The sequence below is a fragment of the Gopherus evgoodei genome, chromosome 2 (assembly GCF_007399415.2).
Source record: "Gopherus evgoodei ecotype Sinaloan lineage chromosome 2, rGopEvg1_v1.p, whole genome shotgun sequence".
Lineage (NCBI taxonomy): Eukaryota > Metazoa > Chordata > Testudines > Testudinidae > Gopherus > Gopherus evgoodei.
Genome location: NC_044323.1, coordinates 26,839,605 through 26,859,682, shown reverse-complemented (window position 1 = coordinate 26,859,682; position 20,078 = coordinate 26,839,605). Strand labels below are relative to the sequence as shown.

General features: G+C 43.0%; 1 protein-coding gene across 2 annotated transcripts in view; it reads left to right on the top strand.

Moving 5' to 3' along the window:
* CCNY (cyclin Y) overlaps positions 1-20,078 on the top strand; it is a 227,100-nt gene that overhangs the window by 127,832 nt on the left and 79,190 nt on the right. The window contains exon 1 of one of the 2 annotated variants that reach the window (XM_030550148.1): positions 6,980-7,026. The exons of the other annotated variant lie outside the window; for it this stretch is intronic. The gene's annotated coding sequence lies outside the window, so the exon portion shown is untranslated. Of the gene's footprint in view, positions 1-6,979; positions 7,027-20,078 lie in introns of those variants that run through there. 2 annotated transcript variants of the gene reach the window in all.

Below are 20,078 nucleotides of genomic sequence, written 5' to 3'. Positions count from 1 at the left end.
CTAACCGGCTATGTAAGGGTGATATGGACCCAACTTTCTTCAATTCCTTCTTGCTGCCTGCAGCTAGAGTCAGAGCATTGTGTGTGTTGTTTTACCTCCAGTCTTCTGAGATATTTGGTTGTATACAGTTGTTAGCATAGCTAAGTAATACCCTTAGGTTTAGTTTTTAGTTAGGTCGTTAGCTGCCCTGCGTGATGCCCTGACCAAGGTTTAAGCATTGTACGTCCTGTGGGGTGGCTATTTCCAATACTGACCCACACATGTTGTGTGTGTTGTGTCTGGGAGAAAGGCACATTTTAAAAAAAAAAGGCCTTCCATCTGCAAGTCATTCAAGAAGAGAATGCAGGTGGCATGGGCCTTCTGCTTGAAACAGCATTTCTTGGAGTAGACCATTAGACCTGCTTTAGCACTGGGGTCCCCCCACTGATCAACCAGCTTTCACAGTTTTCTTTGGAGCCATCAAATGATGTTGTGCCAAGTTTGAGGACTGGTGCCTCTCTGAAGAGGAAAAGACGTTGTTTGCCTTTTTTTCTAGTCCTCTGAGAAAAAGATCCCACAAGACAAACTGGGACCATTTCACGTTCTGGGGACATTCCTCTTTGTATCTTCAGAGGAGTGCTGACCAGCACTGTGGTTCTTCTGACATATGGGACGGAGCAGCCTCGTCTAACCAATCTCTGGTATCATGCTATGACCGGCAGCAGACTGTGCTGTCAATTCCAGTACCAGCCATGGGCCCTCTCTTGAGTCCGGTACTTATAACATCGGTGTCAATACTGTCTGTCTCCATGCCCCTGGTATACCAAGTGACATCAGATTTGCTTTGCCTCTCTGTTCCTGATTCCCTAATAGTTCAGGGGCTTTTGGGCTGCTGTGGCTTTAACCTCTTCTGACTATGCAAAGGGCACAGCAAACAATGGTCTGCTTGCACAGTTGCCTGGTTCATTGGCACCACCTCCTGCACAGTCTAGGTCCCAGGCTTCACAGTTGTGGCCAGTGTCTTTGCAGTACTGAGGGGTTCGTCAGCACTGATGCTCTCTTTGGCACAGTAATGATTGGTACTACAGACCCTGTCATCAGTCATAGTACTGACCCCAGCCTTGGCTCCGCTGTTTCCTAGGTACTGATGGGAAGTGCAGTGTCCTTTCCTGTACTGACACATTGGCTTCTCATTCATCCTACCTACCAATACCACCATGTTCGCTTTCACACGAGACTTGTTGTTTGTGGGCCCCATTGAAGATAGCTCTTCTGTTGTCATCTGAGGACTTCCAGGGCTTCTTGGAATCTGCTTTGGGGACATCTTTCTCTTTAGCCTCTAAGCACCTCTCTCAAAGGCACTTGAGACTATCCTCCCATAACAGGGACAGGAGCACCATGCTCAGTACCTACTGGTTACCTATGCCCATCTGTATTTCCAGTGGCCTCCTTGGATTCCTTGGGACATCAGTCAATCCCCAAAATACCTTTTTTCGATGCAATCCAGTGCAAAGTTGCCAGTCCTGGTTGGGGGTTCTGTTCCCATACTGCCTCTGTTGCAGAAACAGGCTGATGTCATCCCTCCTGAGCTGTTTGAGCCTGATCCTCTTGTACAAGAGCTGGCTCCCCTGCAGGAGCCTACACTGGCACTGTGGCCTATTTTTTTTGTTGTCACTGGATGGCTCTGCAGTACTGGAATCTTTCTCCTGTGCCTGAAAATGTTAAGGCATATTGGGATGTCCTGAGACATATGGTCTCTGCCATGGGCATCCAGGCCAAATTTGTACAGAAGAATATGCATAAGGTATTGGGTAGTCTCCAGGCATCAGCTCCAGGGAGGGTAGCTCTCCTGATAAATGAAGCTCTCTTGGAACCTTCAAAGTTCCTGTGGAATACTTCAGACTCTTTGCCACCTGCAGTGAAGCATTCTGAGAAACATTGTTAGGTTCCCATGCAAGCCTAACTCTCTTGTAGTAAGTGCAGAAATTGACAGACCACAGCAGGGGAGGTACACCTCCAAACCTAAGGACAAAGAGTCCAAGAGACTGGATTTGAGGGGGAGAAAAATTTATACTATTTAATCATTACAGATGGCGCATCATGAACCATCAGGTGCTGCTATCCAGCTATGACTTTGTCAGTTGGGACTGCCAGAAGCTTCCATGAAATAGTTTAAAATGTTACTGCGGAGGGCCATATGGTGGTCAAACCTTGTTGCAGTCAGCTTTGGATGTGTGTCACTCTTCATTCAGAATTGTCTGTGTCCATGAGGATGATTGTGTGATTCCAGAATTCTGGTATGGCTCTACCTGTTCAGCAAACAGGAGAGGACTGATCTTGTGACGGTTGGTTTTTGTTCTCAGACAAAACTGGTGAGACCTTGCATTTGTTTAAGACTCCCAGGCTAATGTTCATTGGGAGTTGTATCCTGGCCACAAAGGGGCCACCACTACAGCAGTCAGCAGCAGTGTTGTTCACAATCTTTCTTCTGACAGCCCTCCTTCCTTGTGAGGCAGCTTCCAGGTAAATAACGTGCTGCATTATAACAGCTTATGAGGTAGCTCAGATTGTGCCTCCATGGAGATCGCAGGGGCCGTTTGACAAGAGCCCAAGTGACATGGATTATCATTCCTCAGTGATGTTTCAATTTTGGACCTTGTAGGGCTGGCACTTGGTCCTCTTTTACATACTTTTGCCAAGCACTGTGCTATCATGACTGCTCCAAGATCAGATGCCAACATTGGTAAGTCCGTCCTGCAGTCATTATTTAAATAGATTCTGAGAGCCACCTCCCACGTGTACAGCTTGTAAGTCCCCTCAGTGGAATGCATATCTGCAACCACTCGAAGAAAGTGGTTGCTTACCTATTTGGTAACTGTTCTTCGAGATGTTGGTGCAGATGGGTATTCCACGACCCACCCTCCATCCTCTCTGCATTGGAGTCTCTACTCTTGTTGTTCTGTGCAGAGAAACTGAGGGGGATCGGGGCACCACCAATCTTTCAGAGCCGGAGAAGGGAGTTAGGACCACAGTGCTGAACACTCCCTCTACAAGTACTAGTAGGCAAACTTCTCTAGTTTCGATGTGCTGGGCATGCACATGCCTGCATGGAATACATGTCTGCACCCATATCATGAAGAACAACAGTAACAGAACAGGTAACTAACCTGTTTTTTATACATTGATGGTTGGATTGAGACCATCAAAATAACTTCACAGAGGGTCTTTCTACCCTACAATGTAAACTCATGGTTAATAGAACTTGAATTAGCAGACTCTGGGTTTGTTAACCTAGGGCTTGAGTGTCTACACTCATTTGTAACCTTGGATTAGGAATTGTTTAACCCTTGGTCCCAACCTAGGGCTCTAGTGTCTACACTGCATTATGAAGGCCTGAGTCCAAACACCCATATCCCAGACTTCCTAGCACCCTCCCAAAATGTGGCTACTCTAGCCCGTTGTTTGCGCTGTAGTTTTGGAAAACTTCACTGTCCATCACTTGACTGTTGAGAAGACAAAGAAAGTTGGCTTGTGTGGTTGTGGAATACTTCTGGTGACTCCCAAAGCTGCGTCTACACTACAGAGCAGTAGGGCTTGAACCTGGGTCCCGGTCTGACTCTGGCTTGGACCCTCCACCCCTGTGGACCTGGATCCCTGGGTTAACGCAATTTGTCTATAGATGGAAGTGAGGTTAGGCTGGAGCCTAAATTCTAACCCTGCGCTTACTTTTCAGAGTAGACATACCCAGAAGGGGCCTGAACCTCAGCTAATATAAATTAGTACAGATGCATTAACTTCAATGAAGCTGTGTTCAATTACACCAGATAAAGATCTGGTTCAAGATCTTTTTTTTTTAATTTAAATAATCCCTCTTCTACCCTTTATTTGGTAGTCCATTTTGTAATATAGAACGTAATGTCTCACTTGTAATTTCAGATACATTGCTGTGCCTTTGAGATGTGTGCAGCTGGGCTTTTGAATGCATAGGCAGTAGGAGATTTTTCAGGCAAGACTACGGTTCCCGCCCACGTATCTGGAGATTACGTAATCAGATCCTGTGCATACTTCATGCAACTGAAAAATAGGGACAAATTAGAAACAGCAAAGTGAAATTAACACTTCTAGTTATTTTAGGAAAAGCTGGGAGCTGGCAGGTTTGCAGTATTATTATTGGGGAGACAGTGAAGTTGAGGGATTATTTTGGTGGGGAACAGTGATTCCAGATTGGATTCAGACTATAGGCCAGATGGATGAGAACAAAGGTGATTTTAAGTCACATTTGTTCTCCCACAATCTTGTGGTAAATCACAGTACAGTCTGATCTCCAGCATAAATTAGAACTGTACTGTGTTCTCCTTGCCGAACTTGGTAAAATGCTATTATCTGCTTCCATGTGTTCAGAGGATAATGTATCATCTGAGAGGAAAGAAAATAGTTAAACTACACCTCTACCCAACCTGCTATAATGCGGTCCTGGGGAGCCAACAATCCTTACCGCATTATAGCTGAAATTCCATTATATCGGGGTAGGGGTGGCAGGGCTCCAGCAGGATTTAAAGGGCCTGGGTCTCCTCGCAGCAGCTGAAGCCCCGGACCCTTTAAAGCACTGCCAGAGCCCCGCTGCTACCACACTATATGCGAACCTGGGTTATATCGAGTTGCATTATAGCGGGGTAGAGGTGTATGTTTTTTGAACAGAAGGATCTGCTGGGCTTTTTCATTTTAAAAGGTGACTTATTACTAGGGAAGGTTGAATAGTCAAATAAAAAAAAAAGTCCTAATATTCAAGTAATTTCACTAGAATTTGTCAAATATGTTCACCAAATAGAATCTCACTAGCTGTGGAGATGATCAGAGAGTACTAAAAGTATTAACTGAATAAATTATTTGACTCATAGCAGTACAAACTGTTGAATTGTCTGTTTACTTGAATACTATTTGATCAGCTGTCCTTAACTCATCTTTGTTTTTGCTATGCCTTATTTCCTTCTCTGGCTTTGCTCCACTTTTTTTTTCTGTTCTTTTTTTTCTGCTAGATCATGCTGTATCTTTTCCTGAGTTGTCTCAAGTGTCTGTTTCTTTTTCTTCTCTCACTCTTCCTCATCTCTTTTTTTTTTTTTGCTATATTTTGCCCACTACTGCCTCTCCTGTATTGTCTTTTCATCCTTCTCCCTCCAAACTCTGAGTTTTACATTTCTCTTCTCTAATTTACCCCATTAGTCTCTCCCTCCCTTTCTTATGCTCATCCACATACACCTCTACCCCGATATAACGCTGTCTTCAGGAGCCAAAAAGTCTTACCGCATTATAGGTGAAACCACATTATATCGCGCTTGCTTTGATCCGCCGGAGCACGTAGCCCTGCCCCCCCCAGAGCACTGCTTTACTTTGTTATATCCAAATTCATGTTATATTGGGTCGCATTATGTTGGGTAGAGGTGTACTCAGAAACTGCAGGACACTACAAAAAATAGAGGCCTTGCTCTTCAGGAACACCTGATCCCAATCTCATGGAACAAAACTTAGAAGTTTTTGTGCATAAATGTATGAAGTTGCAATTGAAAGCACCAATACATGTCCAGTAGTATGTACTGTAACACTCCAGTGGACTCTTTCCTGTGCTAATTATCTGATAGTCCTGATTTAAAGGAAAAAGTCTGAGAAGGCCTAAAATGATAAAGTTCTGTTTTGAATAAATGTGATTTACTGCTTTTTATCTTTATGGGGCAATTTCTGTGTTTAAAGGTGCTCAGACAGGAGAAATGAACATCTGTTTAGCACTTGGTTAAACATCACTTGACCCCTTCCTTGATGCTGGCTAAATGCATCCCTATTAGGTAGAAGCATTGCTGTTGCTGTGGCTGCTGTTCACTGTCGCTAGAGTCAATTGTTTCTCTTGAAGAAGAGTGGATGAAGCAGCCATTCTGATTAAGTGGGTACTATATTATAAATTACTTTTTTCGTTGTCATTTCTGTAGCTTTTATTGAACTCTCTCCTATGGGCAGAGCAATGGAAATGTAAGAAAATAAGAGAACACATCAACATCTAGCATCAATTAACCTAATATAGTTTCTGTTAATAATTAGGCTGTTAGCATGTGAGTATTGCTGGTTTTGGTTAGAGATTTATATCTTTGATCTTGTCCAAACTTAGGCTTTTTAGATACTTAATTTTCTACTGTCAGGGGCAGGCAGTTTTCCAGAGGCAGAAAATTTTAACCACTGTGTTGTCTAACTAGCATTTTGCTGTTATTACAATCAACATTGGATCATTGCATCACTGGAGACGTAAATGTCTGAATTTGCTTGCCTAGTTATACTCTTAGTGAATATTTTCTTTGTGATTATCTTTATAAATAATATAAAAGCATTTAAGCATGGTCATGATATTGAAGGAAAAATAGTTGAAGGAAATTGAACTCTACATAGTTTTTTTGCATTTCCAGCCATTGTACCTTGGAGCACTCTCATTGCCAAATTTGAGCTTTTTTTTTTTTAAATGTAAAAAATTCTTTCTATAAAACATCTATTTGTTTTTTACCTCAGTTAAGTTCTGGATCATTTTGATTTATGACTTAATACAATTAATATTTATCAAAGCAAAGACTATTAGGTATATAGACTACGTGAAATAGTATGGAGAGGATCAGAAGAACAGTGCCATATCTGATCTCTGGATTTTATTTTCCAGATCTCTGGGTCAGGAGCATAATCTTTAATGAAAAGCTCTGTGTTACAGGCCACTCTTTAATTTCAAGGCTGTTGCCTCCATATCCTCACAGTTGTCTGAAAATATTAAATCACTAATTAATATTGCCTAGTTTATTGCTCTCAGCTAAATGAGAACATTTTCTCTTTGTATAGCAAAGCACACTACCCTGCATGGACTAGTGCATATGCATTATGATAGTCTCTAATTACATGATGTCTCTCTGGTTTTTTTCCCCATGACGGGGCCCCTGTCTCATTCAGTGCAGAGAGTGGACTTCTCTGGGGATGAATTGTAGCAAAGGAGGACCCCGTCTCGATCACTGCTGAGGTTAGAAGGTGTGTAGCGAATGAGGCAGCCAATTGCAGAAAGAGAAAAGAGAGTCTCACACTTAACGGCAGTGGAGTGCTTCTCTGGATAATTTGATTCTATCCTTGCTGCTGCTACAGAGTTCCTATGTGGTGGTAATCAAATCCAAATTCGTTTCACTAACTGTCTGTTTTCCATTTTCTGGGTGCCTGACTTTCTGGGTGCCTAGGATCTGTTTTTTCAGAAGAGCTGCACACTCATTGTTGCAGTTGAAGCCAATGGGAGCTGTGCTGTATAATGCTTAGTACTCTGAAAAATCAGGTCCTCAGTATTACCCAGAATTAATGGATACTTTTGGCCCTAATCTCTGTGCCTTGACCACACACATAGGGGAGTTATCATAGGGGAGTTAGGAAAATAAATTAATGTTTGTGAAGTATTCAGATACTATAGTGATGGGCGCCATATAAAAGATCCTGAGGAAATAAATACTTCTGTCTTCAGAGCAGGATCTGAACAATGTGCAATAAATAAGGTGTAGAGGTCAGACATTGAATAGTAAAGAGAAAACAAAATATTGAATAACTGCTCATTAAGTGAGCATCATCCATTTTGTGCACTAAATGAAACGGGTCCTGTGCAAAAAAAATAAATTTTGGTCATATAATTAAAGACTGTATCATTAGCCTTGTATATTAAAAATGGATACACTTTGACTGAGGTTGAGATAGAAATAAGAGGCAGACTTGTTGAAAGTCTCTAGGTACGGAGAAAAGGGGTGAAAAACAAGGGTGATGTCATGGGAGGGGTCTACTACAGACCACCAAACCAGGAGGAAGAGGTGGATGAGGCTTTTTTTAAACAACTAACAAAATCATCCAAAGCACAGAACTTGGTGGTGATGGGGTACTTCAACTACCTGGACATCTGTTGGGAAGATAAAACAGCAGGGCACAGATTATCCAATCAGTTCTTGGAATGTACTGGAGGCAGTTTTTTATTTCAGAAGATGTAGAAAGCTACTGGTGGGAGACTGTTTTAGATTTGATTTTGACAAATAGGGAGGAACTGATTGAGAATTTGAAAGTGGAATGCAATTGAGTGAAAGTGATCATGAAATGGTAGAGTTCATGATTCTAAGGAATGGTTGGAGGGAGAACAGCACAATAAAGACAATGGATTTCAAGAGGGCAGACTTTAGCAAACTCAAGGAGTTGATAGGTAAAATCCCAGGGGAAGCAAGTCTAAGGGGAAAAACAATTGAAGACAGGTGGCTGTTTTTCAAAGAGACATTATTAAGGGCATGAGAGAAAACTATCCCACTGCGTAGGAAAGATAGGAAATATCGCAAGAGACCACGTTGGCTTAACCAGAAGATCTTCAATCATCTAAAACTCAAAAAAGAGTCCTACAGAAAATGGAAACTTGATCAAATTACAAAGGATGAATAGAAACAAATAACATAAGTATGTTGGGACAAAATTAGAAAGGCCAAGGCACAAAATGAGATCAAACTAGGTGGGGACATAAAAGGTAACAAGAAAACATCCTACACATACTTTAGAAGCAAAAGGAAGACCAAGGACAGAGTAGACTGTTTACTCAATGAGGGGGGAAAGACAATAACAGAAAATGTGGAAATGGCAGAGGTGTTTAATGACTTATTTGTTTTGGTTTTCACCAAGAAGGTTGATGGCAATTGGATATCTAACATAGTGAGGGCCAGTGAAAATGAGGTAGGATCAGAGCCTAAAATAGGGAAAGAACAAGTCAAAAATTATTTAGACAAGTTAGTTGTCTTTAAATCACCAAGGCCTGATGAAATGCATACTCAAGGAGCTGACTGAGGAGAGATCTGTGCCATTAGCTATTATCTTTGAAAAGTCATGGCAGACGAGAGATTCCAGAAGACTGGAAAAGGGTAAATATAGTGCCCATCTATAAAAAGGGAAATAAGGACAACCTGGGGAATTACAGACCAGTCATCTTAACTTCTGTATCTGAAAAGATAATGGAGCAAACAATTAAGAAATCAATTTGCAGACATCTAGAAGATAATGAGATGATAAATAACAGTATGGATTTGTCAAGAACAAATCGTGTCAAACCAACTGGATAGCTTTCTTTGACAGGGTAACAAGCCTTGTGGATAGGGGGGAAATGGTAGATGTGGTATATCTTGACTTTAATAAGGCTTTTGATACCGTTTCTGATGACTTTCTTATAAACTAGGGAAATACAACCTAAGGTGAGTGCATAACTGGTTGGAAAATCATTCCCAGAGAGTAGTTATCAGTAGTTCACAGTCATGCTGGATGGGCATAACGAGTGGGGTCCCACAGGAATTGGTTCTTTGTCTGGTTCTGTTCAATATCTTCATCAATGATTTAGATAATGGCATAGAGAGTGCACTTATAAAGTTTGCAGATGATACCAAGCTGGGAGGGGGTTGCAAGTGCTTTAGAGGGTAGGATTAAAATTCAAAATGATCTGGACAAACTGGAGAAATGGTCTGAAGTAAATAGGATGAAATTCAATAAGGACAAATGCAAAGTATTCCACTTAGGATGGAACAATCAGTTGCAAAATGCAAAATGACTGCCTAGAAAAGAGTTCTGTGGAAAGGGGTCTGGGAGTCATACTGGAGCACAAGCTAAATGAGTCAACAGTGTAACACTGTTGTAAAAAAAGGAAACATCATTCTGTGATGTATTAGCAGGAGTATTGTAAGCAAGACACAAGAAGCAATTCTTCTGCTCTACTCTGCACTGATTAGGCCTCAACTGGAGAATTGTGTCCAGTTCTGCTCACCACATTTCGGGAAAGATGTGGACAAATTGGAGAAAGTCCAGAGAAGAAGAGCAACAAAAATGATTAAAGGGCTAGAAAACATGACCTATGAGGGAAGATTGAAAAAATTAGGTTTGTTTAGTCTGGAGAAGAGAAGACTCAGAGTACATAAAAGGTTGTTGAGGAGGGAGAAAAATTGGTGGTCTTAACCTCTGACTTTAGGACAAGAAGCAATGGGCTTAAATTGCAAGGACGGTTTAGGCTGGACATTAGGGAAAAACTTCCTAACTGTCAGAGTGGTTGAGCACTGGAATAAATTGCCTAGGGAGGTTGTGGAATCTCCCTCATTAGGGATTTTTAAGAGCAGGTTGAACAAACACCTGTCAGGGATAGTCTAGATAATACTTAGTCCTGCCTTGAGTGCAGGGGACTGGATGAGATGATCTCTCGAGGTCCCTTCCAGTTCTGTGATTCTAAGACTGCACAGGTAACTTTAATTATGGCATTTCTTAAATTCTGAGTGCTTGACTTTGCAACCTTAAAATGTTCTTTTAATATAAGTTGTGTGTGATATATAAAATTGTTGAAACTTTTAAGTCTGTTATTACATGACCCTGTAGAGCATGTACCATTGGAAAGGGGAGATTGTCAGATCCCAGCGGGACTCATTGCTTTCACTTAACCCTGGAATGTCCAAAGACAGATTGCATTTCTGCATGTTTATGGACTGAAAACAGTTTTCATTCACTTATAGAGGCACATTTGGGCTCAGTGTAACAAAGTCACATGGCTCTACAGACATTTTTGTTTTCAGAATTAGTACCAATAGCATTTCTTTGGGAGGGGAGGGAAGCTGCCCTCAACTATACCTACGAAAGTTTTTTTTCTGTAAATTTATGTGGCAGATACAGAGTACATAATGGCTTGGTGTATGGAGGTTTTATCAGTAGGAGTTTAGAATGGTCACATTACTCATGAGTGGCTTGGTCAATATCAAGATTTTGATACTAGATGAAAGGGGTGAATGTGAGAGAGAAAAGGGAGAAGAGGGGCATGAGTGGATGGAAGAGTGAATGAATAGGAAACTTAGAAGCTCCCCATTCTATTCCCATAAAGTTCCTATTTAGATCTTCAGAGTTGCAAGATATCTGCCTAGAACGAATTACTGATCCAGGACTGAACATTACTTTTTCGGGGCATGGGCCAATGTAATTTTGGGATGAATTCCATGTTTGGGGGGAGAAGAAAACATTTCTATAGGAGTTGAATTTAAAAATAATTGTATAAAACTTTGTGCTTGTTTGAAGCCACTCCCAGGTTTAAAGTGCCAGAATAAGTCTCAGTGGAAATTGATGAGTGGGCAGAGTGTTAGTGATGCCGTCAGAAGTTTACAATAACTAAAATTATCACATGGCTCTGCAGTTGAGCATCACCACCTTCTATATGGGGTGCATACACAAGATAGGCAGTTGCCACAAGGTGGGGTCTCCCCAGCCCATACTAACTACTTCCATGAACAAATAGTCTGAGTATGAACAGAGATTTTCTTTCACTGAGCTTTTGATCCACGTTCATCTTCTCCCTTGGTCAGCACAGCTTTTTCCCCACTCTTGCTCCCCCTTTCTTGCCTGGTATATAAAGCATATGGATCTGATTGAGCAGCATGGACCTCTCAGGTCCCTTTGAACAAGGATAAGAGAGGAAGGTTTTGGGGAATCCCAAGTTTCATGGGGGTGCTGGGATGTGACAGCCTCAATTTCCATAGTCCTAATAAGATCCAGAGGGTATTAAATCCCCTCACAGTTGGATGTGCTTGCACTATATTTCTGAACTGGAAATGTGCTGAGGCAGTCTGACATCCCTCCTGTTGTAAGGGGCTTATGAACGTAACAGAAATTCAGTGCTAAAAAGGGAGCAGTACCTCTGACTGGCTTAGATATATTTAGATTTTGATTGGTAAGAGAGGTTCTTCTTTGAGTAGTGTCCCTGTGGGTGCTCCACTTTAGGTGCACACACGCCCCTGTAACTGTTTGGTGGCAGTGCCTTCTTTGGCCTGTGCATCTGCCGTACACGGAGGACTGTCTGGGTGAACCTTCCTCAGTTCCTTCTCAGCCACCTTTGGCTGTTTAACATGTGCCTGTTTGCTGTGTGCCTGTTCCCTCTTTCACAAGTGTTTTAGTTTTGTTAGTTGTTGGAATATTTATTCCCCTTTTTTCTTTTTTCCCTGTTGAGGGTCTTGAATGAGTGTTCTTCTGTCAGGGATGTTGGGCTCTGCAGGCTTCAAAAGGCAACTCTCTTGTAAAGAAGCAATCCCCATTAGTGACAGGCACTCCAAGTACATTCTTTATTTGGGGGATTCACATATTCCCAGCAAGTGCAAGATCTGCACTTCTTTTACGGGAAGATTCCGGAAGAACAGAGAAATAGACTGTATGCTTTTAATGATGGAGCAAGCCTCAAGACCAGCTTCTGACTTGGGTGCAGAAACTTCCCCTCCTACAGGGACCCCGTCACCTCTGTCAGTACCTTGTCATCATCGAGAGCATGGTCACAGAGAGCTTCAAAGCTTTCATTGAAACCCTGGTCTCCAACACTCCCCTTGAATGAGTAACCCATAACTGCACCAGCGGTACTGAGAGCTTCCCCTCAAAGTCTAAGTAGAGCGATAAGAGGAGCACAACCGAGAGTCCCTCATCAAAGATCTGGTCACTGGAGACCTCTGGCCCCAAGAGGAGTGCTGCTGAGGTTCTGAGCACTTAGGTTACAGTGAAGCTTGCTAAGACTTAAACTGCTTCAGTGGTAAAGGGCTCAGTTCTGAAGAGGACTACAGCCAAGAAAACGACTTCAGTAGAATCCTCAACCCTGATGGTCAGCACCTCACAAACAGCTTCTGCAATATCATCAATGCCTGTACAAAGTTCTGTTGGTACAGTTCCGCTCAGAACCACAGGGAGCGCACAACACCTTGCTCGCCAGTACCATCCATCCCTTCTCTCCACTCTGAGCCTGAGGAGACCTTTGAGGAGCAAGAGGCAAGGGTGGATGAGGAGGTTAACCGTCCCCCCCTTACAAACATTTCTTTGTTGTCATCTGATGAGACAGTAATGCCGCCACCGTCATCGTTAGGTCATGACGTTAGGCAATTCCAGGACCTGTTGAAGTGGCACAATGACACCATGCAAATCACCCTGAAAGAAGACCAGGATTCCCATCACAAGCTCCTGGACATATTGCATACCTGTATCTCAGCATGGGTAGCACTGCGAATTAATGAATTCCTCCATGAGCCCGTAAAAACCATCTGGCAAACTTCAGCAACACTCCCTCCCACATGCAAGTAGACTGCTAATAAATACGATGTCCAGGCCAGGGATTCTGAGATTTTATTCTCACACAGCACCAAAATCTCTGATTGTGGACACAGTCAATGAAAGCTGCAGGGAACATACCCCAAAGCCACCCCGTATAATAACAGAAAGGTCTGGATCTTTTTGGTCAAAAGAGTTACTAGTCAGCAACACTACTGTTCAAGATAGCTAATCACCACGCTGTACTGTCAGAATATGACTACCTGACCTATCAGAAGTTTAATGCTTTTATTGACCATTTGCCACAAGAACATTGAGAACAGTTCGTGGCAAAACTTCACTGCAAGCTTCACTCAGTGTGAAGAGTTAAGGAGTAGGTGGAGCTATATAGTGCCAACCTCTTGGGTGCTGGTTTGCAGAGCACAGTGCATCTCTGGGAGCATTGTGTTCCCCATTTCTGCAAAACCAGGGAACGTTGAGATGCCTCCTTATAATCACCATAGGCTGGTGAAGCTGGGAACTGCCACAGTGCAGAGCTGGGGTTAATGCTACTGTCTAGCACTGAAGTGTTTAAATGTCAAGTAGATGACTGCATGCTGAATCTGATGATTTTTCTGGTACAGATTTAAGCCTTTCAGATAAACCTGGATCTCTTTATCTCCTGGTTAACCCAAAATTTCTGTTCACGAGTGAATAGATGGAACTTTGGCTTGGATAATTTCTGTTTTGTATTTTACCCAATTACAAGATACAAAACAATAGCCTGCCAGCTGCTGCCTTCTGTGGGTTAAATGTATAGCATTGTTGGCTAGGATTACAACTAGCATTGTTCATGGAGTCTTTAGTTTAAAACCACTTTGATATTTGGCATTTAAGGTATTAAAACATTGACATGGCAGGTGAAATAATTGGTGTAACAACAACTGATAGTAAGTCTGTCAAGGTATGATTGCAACTGCAAGTTTATTTTATGACTTTAGGTTATTAGTTTAAATGAGAGGGCGCTGTGCTTTTGTGTAATTCATGTCTCTCCTTAAAAGACACCTCTGCATAAAAATCAAACCTTCTTTCTATCCTGCTTTCGCACCACTTCCAGTCCCTCCCTCTTCTGAGCTATTGTCCGGTATGTTATTGCCTTTAAATTATAAACTCTTCAGTTTAGGAAGCCTGTTTTGTAAAGAACCTTGTAAATGCAGTAACATAGAAATGTTTTATGCAGTATATACACATTGATGCAATCATATTAAAAGAAAAATAGTTTAAGGGGCAAGACCATTAAATTCCTGTCCTGCATCTGCCTCCATGCAGTTCACCTAGGCAAATTCAGTTGCAAGATTCATAGATTACAAGGCCAGTGGGATCATCTAGTCTGGCCTGTTGCATGACGCAGGCCGTGGACTTCCTTGAATTCATTCCTATTTGAACTTGAGCATTTTTTTAAGAAAAACTTGCAATCTTGATTTTAGAATTGCAACACGTGGAGACTCCACCACAACCTTTGGTAAGTTGTTCCAATAATTAATTACCCTCACCATTTAAAGATTTGCATCTTATTTGTAGTCTGAATCTATCTTGCTTCAGATTCAAGACATTGGATCTTGCCCTTAGACCTGCAGCTGCATTGAAGCAGGGATCTCATAGCACAGTAAGAAACTGGGAAGGAATGTTGGAGTTAGAATAAAGCTTTAGAATGGATCGGCTTTTTCAAACTTACGTTCATGATATTTATGATGTAATTTTGTTCCAGCTGGCAGGCCTGCAGCTAAGATCCTTAGGGTCTGTATGAAATAATTATCATTTCAGGGTAACTTAAAATACAGTGTTAATTACATTTTCAAACAGCAAATACTCCCCCACACCCTTTTGGGATTTTGTTGCAAGTGCAAGTTTTACAATTTTTAGCAAAACCTTAGTAATTCACCTTTGAACACCTTTATTTGGGGATTTAGCTTTCTGTAGCAAATGCAGAACAGATAGCTCAAGAATCTTGTTCTTGACTAGTTCACATTTTCCCTTAATTATTGTACGTTAAGTAGGATTAAAGACTTAAAAACAAACTGACATTTATATTTTTATTCAAGAGTTTGATGGGTCATACGTAGTAGGCAGGACATTGAGTCAAGACAGAGTATATTACACTTGTATCATGAAAGTATATGTTGTAATTGAACGAGTTACATCAGTATTCTTCCTTCTGGTATTTTATTTTCTCGAGGCTACAGATCTCATTATTTTTTAGTTCCTCTGGGGGAAGCAACATTTTTCTTACACTCACAAGCCTTGACAACAATATTTTTCCTGTGTAATTCGTGTGTATATCCATGTATTATATAGAAGGCTACAATTATGTCATGGAATCCATGACTTCCAGTGACCTCCGTGACATTGGGGGCCCTCAGCTGCCCTGTAGTGTGAAAAACTGCTAACTGCATATGCTACTTAGGGTGTACTGAGCATGCTCAGTAACATCTGCTGAAGCAAGCAGCAGGGGACCCCTGCAGCAGCCCAGCCTCTGCGGGCCATGGGGGACCCTTGCAACTGATAGGCAATGGGGGGGACTCCTCAGATCCCCAGCTGCCACCGCTGACAGGATCCCTGCGCCCTCTCCCCCCAGCAGCTGCTCAGCTGCCGCGAGCAGCTGGTCCCTGCCTCTGCTGTAGGAGCTGCTCAGTGGCTGCTGGAAGAGCCATTCTCCCTCTCCCCCTTCTCCCAAGCTGGCGATGGACTGAGGAGATCTAGGAGCTGCTCAGTGACCGCAAGCTGCCATCTCCTACCCCTGCAGCTCCCAGCTGCCTCCGGCCACAGCAGAGGGACCCCAGAGCTGCTTAGTGGCAGCTGGAAGGGGCCCTGCACTGTTCTCCAACTGGTAGTGGTGGGGAAACACCCCCCCCATGCTCTATCTCTGCAGGGCAGTGGGGACCCCTCAGCTCCCAGCTGCTACAGGTGGGGGAGGGGCAGGGTGCTGGGCCCTCATTCCTGACAAAATGGGGAGGGAAGATTTTAGTAAAAGTCAGACAAAGGTCAAGACAAGTCCTCGTTTCTCCGAGGTGGAGGCATGGCTAGGGAACTCTGCACACTACCTCTACCCACAGGTTCCACCCCTGTGGTTCCCACTGGCCACAGTTCCCAGCCAATGGGTGCTGCGGAGCCAGTGCTTGAGATGAGACGGAAGCAGTGCACAGAGCTGCCTAGGAGCAGCAGGGACAGGTCACTGATTGTGGGGAGCCACCTGAGGTGAATGCCCCCCCCCAGATCCAGCACCCCAAAACCACCTGCATTTCCAACCCCCTGGCTCGAGCCCCTGACCGCACCCCAACTCCCTCTCAGAGCCCACATCCCACACTGCCTCCCATGCCCCAACCACCAGCCCCACATCCCTTCACGCACCCAAACTTTCCTTCCTCTTAGTTAACTGGAATTCCCTCCCCCCCCGGCCATTCCTCCAACATGTGTTGACAAAAAAAGTTTTTACTGTAGTTTCCACCATCACCAAGATGCCCTAGTGTGTAGAACAGAGCAGTAAATGGATTTGGCCAATTTCTCAAGCTTAAACCTAGAAAAGATAGAATGAAAGTCAAAGGAGAGGAAAACCTTAACCTCAACTATGATCTGTGGTATTGGATTACAGATTGCCACAGTGGCTTGAAACCTTGTGGTCAAACTGGAGTCATCACTACTCCTGGATGTGCCATTGTCATAGTGACCAGGAGTTTCTCCGTCTCTCTCTCTCTAACAAACTTGCATCATTCTCTCAGACAGGAACCTAGCCATGATGATCCATGCTTTTGCCTCCTTCGAGTTAGGTGACTGCACCTCACTTAACATGGGGCTAAACACAGCTTCCACAAGAAAGCAGAAGACTTACAGCTCTCAGTACCCTGCTTTATATTCCACAATGATCAATTCGGCTGGCTGTCCATTCACTCTAGAAGAGAATTCCAATCTACTGTCCCCTTGAATGATTGTAACCTGGCTCCCTCGGATCGCCTTACCTTCTGCAACCCTCCAGGACATCTATGCAGTGGCATAGCCAGGTTCGAAGAGCAGGGGGAGCAAACATTAAAAAAGCCCCCCACCCTTGACTCCTCCTCTGGCCGTTCCGCCCCCTGCTTGGCTGGCTCCTCCAGACGCGCTGCGGGCTGCCATGCTGCGCCCCCCCTCGCTTCTACGGCTATGCCACTCCCCCCCCATGACTCCTCTGGCTGTACTGTGCTGCCCCCGCTCCTTCACCCTATGACTCCTCCGGCTGTGATGTGCCACCCCCGTCCCCACACCCCATGACTCCTCTGGCTGTTCCGCCCCCCTCCCCATGGCTCCTCCGGCTGTGCTGCCCCCCCTTGCCTGCAGGAGTCCAGCACAAGCCTGGCAGACCAAGCTTCAGAGCAGAGCGTGGGCCCTGCCCGCTGGCGCCATGGTAACCCTTAACTAAGGTGCCACTTTTGGAAAATGTGCTGAGGGAAAGCAGCTGCTTCTCCTGCATGCCCCCTAGCTACGCTACTGCATCTATGCTCCATGGGGACAATGCAGCCGCAGAGACCTAGATTTAGACCCTCAAGTGCGGGAGCCAAAGCTTTCTCAATACCAGGACACTAGCTCTAGTGTAGGAAGAGCCATACAAAGCCCAAGCCTGGCTAGGTCTGAAATGCACCTTTTCAATTTTCACTTTTCTCCAAAAATCATTCCTATTTAATAAATTTTAAAAGTAAAGTTGAACAGCATATTTGTACACCCCTGTCGCCTGGAGGAATGTAGAGAGAAAACACCATTTGGACTAGTTTCTTTGGCTTCTTTCTTACTTTTGTTCAGCACTAAGGCTCTGATGTAGCAAATCACTTAAATATTTACTAAACTTTAAGCATGTGAATAGTTCCAGTGAGTATTCCTCACTTGCTTAAGTGTTTTTCTGGATTGTGCCCTTGGATGCCTAGGTAATAGGTTCCATATACATAGCACAGATAGGCAGGAGCAATGTTGGCTGAAACTTGTTTTTCTGAATTGCTTTCCTTTATACTGTAATCTAGGAAATGGCTATTTATATAAATTGCTGCTATTACATGTTCTAGACCCTGACATATGATTCAGCCCGATTATTTGGGCTTTTGAAAGTTGAGGAAACTTCGGAACAGATTAGGTTAATTCCCAAAGTTTGATATGCTATTGCATAATTTTAGAAATCAGCTCCAAAAATGGTATTTAGAAAGATTCCAGGTAGGCATGGTAGAGTGAGTCATTCAGTTTTTCAGTAGGCAAATTGTATCCCTGCATTGACTTCTTTGCATAGATTAGAGATTTTATAACACAATAAAAGAAGATCTACAAGAACTAGGAGTGTCTTTTTTTGTTTTTTCCCTATGATTATTTTTAAAAAAAATGAAATCTTTGAGTTTGTTTCTTTTGATGGCAGGAGACTGATTAGGGAGATCATCATCATTTGACGTACCCATTTAACACACTTTGACCTTTGTGGGGATTATGTTTCTGTCATCATGAGAATATTCCCCTAAATGGCTAACCAGTATTAAGCTAAGATAAGCAGCGCACCAGAGTGAAGAAGGCAATATAGAAAAACAACAGACATATCTCAGGTATTAAGGACCAAATTGAGATTGTCTAGGTTAGTGTAAGGAGACACAATTCCTGCTTGGTTTCCCCCTTGATCCAGGGGGCAAGCAACCTATGGCTCTTTACCAGTAGCAGATTATTCCACCTCCAGTCCACAACTCTCCCGTATCAGCTCAGTTGCACCGGCTGGCACATTGGGAAGTGGAACTGAGAATCCAGCCACCACTCAGTCCTCTGTGCTCACTGGCATGCAGGGGAAAAGCACCTCTTCTGAGCCAGCTTCACACATGCACCCAGAGAAGCAATTAGGTTGACTGCACAGAGTGGAGAGTGTGTGGGGTAGGAGATAGAGGAAGGTCTTATGCCTCCTTATTCCCTTGTGTGGCAGCATAAGAGAGAGGCTCTGTCAGTGCTCATTGAAGTCAGTGGGAGTCTTTCCGCTGACTTCAGTGGGCACTGAATTCGGGCCTGTGTTTGCCTGAGGTATGTAGCTTTATTCTTTGGGCATTCCTGCTGTTGTGTGCTCAGCGCTGAATTTCTATGTGAATATTAATTGATGTACGTTTTTGTCTTCCATTTTTACATACTTCAGTGAAAACTTACAATAATCTATGGATACTATACAAGTGATAAATATTATCCTTTACTAACTTCTAATTAAACATGAAATAATGGGCAGAAGATTGCATCAAGAGGGCGTTAAGTAATTTCGTTGTCTTTTAGAGCTGTTCACATATAAAACGGGTATTTCTATTGGTCATGTTCAGTAACATCATTTTTTTTTATTGTCACAGCATGGGAGTGGGAACATAGTGAATTTTATTGACTGAAGAATAAGAAACGTGTTATTTTTCTAAAATTAAATATGATGTTAACACTGCTGTCTATTCCAAGACCCATATAGAGAGTTTTTTGAAACTAGGTAACAAAGTGTTGATTTTCCTACTGCAACACAGTGAAAGCTCTGTGTTCCTCAGAAGAAGCTAGTTGCTAGGATACTTGTCCTTCATCCTCTTGTAGGGCTAGTGTGTCTGTCTGTGTCTATGCTAATGAGTTTAAGGAATGGCGATATGTCTTTAAAATTGTGCCAGAACAACCACCTCCCCTTTTTTCTTGTTTTGTTTTGCCCAGTGCTTTCTGACCATGAGTTTTAAAACTTGTATCTTTAGAATGTGGATCTTTCTGAAGTAAAGAAAGAGGCAGAGTCAGATGCAAGTATAGAAAGTTTACTAATGTGTTATAAGCTTTTTGGGTTTGCTGAGGTTGTGTTCTACTTCAAACTGAACTTTGTTTCTTAATGTTGCTTTATCTGAGAGATGATGTTGTTTTGATCATCATGTCTTGGATTTGAACTGCTAGTCCAGGCTCTAAATGGCATTGTTTCACAGACTACTCCTCTGTGATCAGAACTTGGCCTTCAC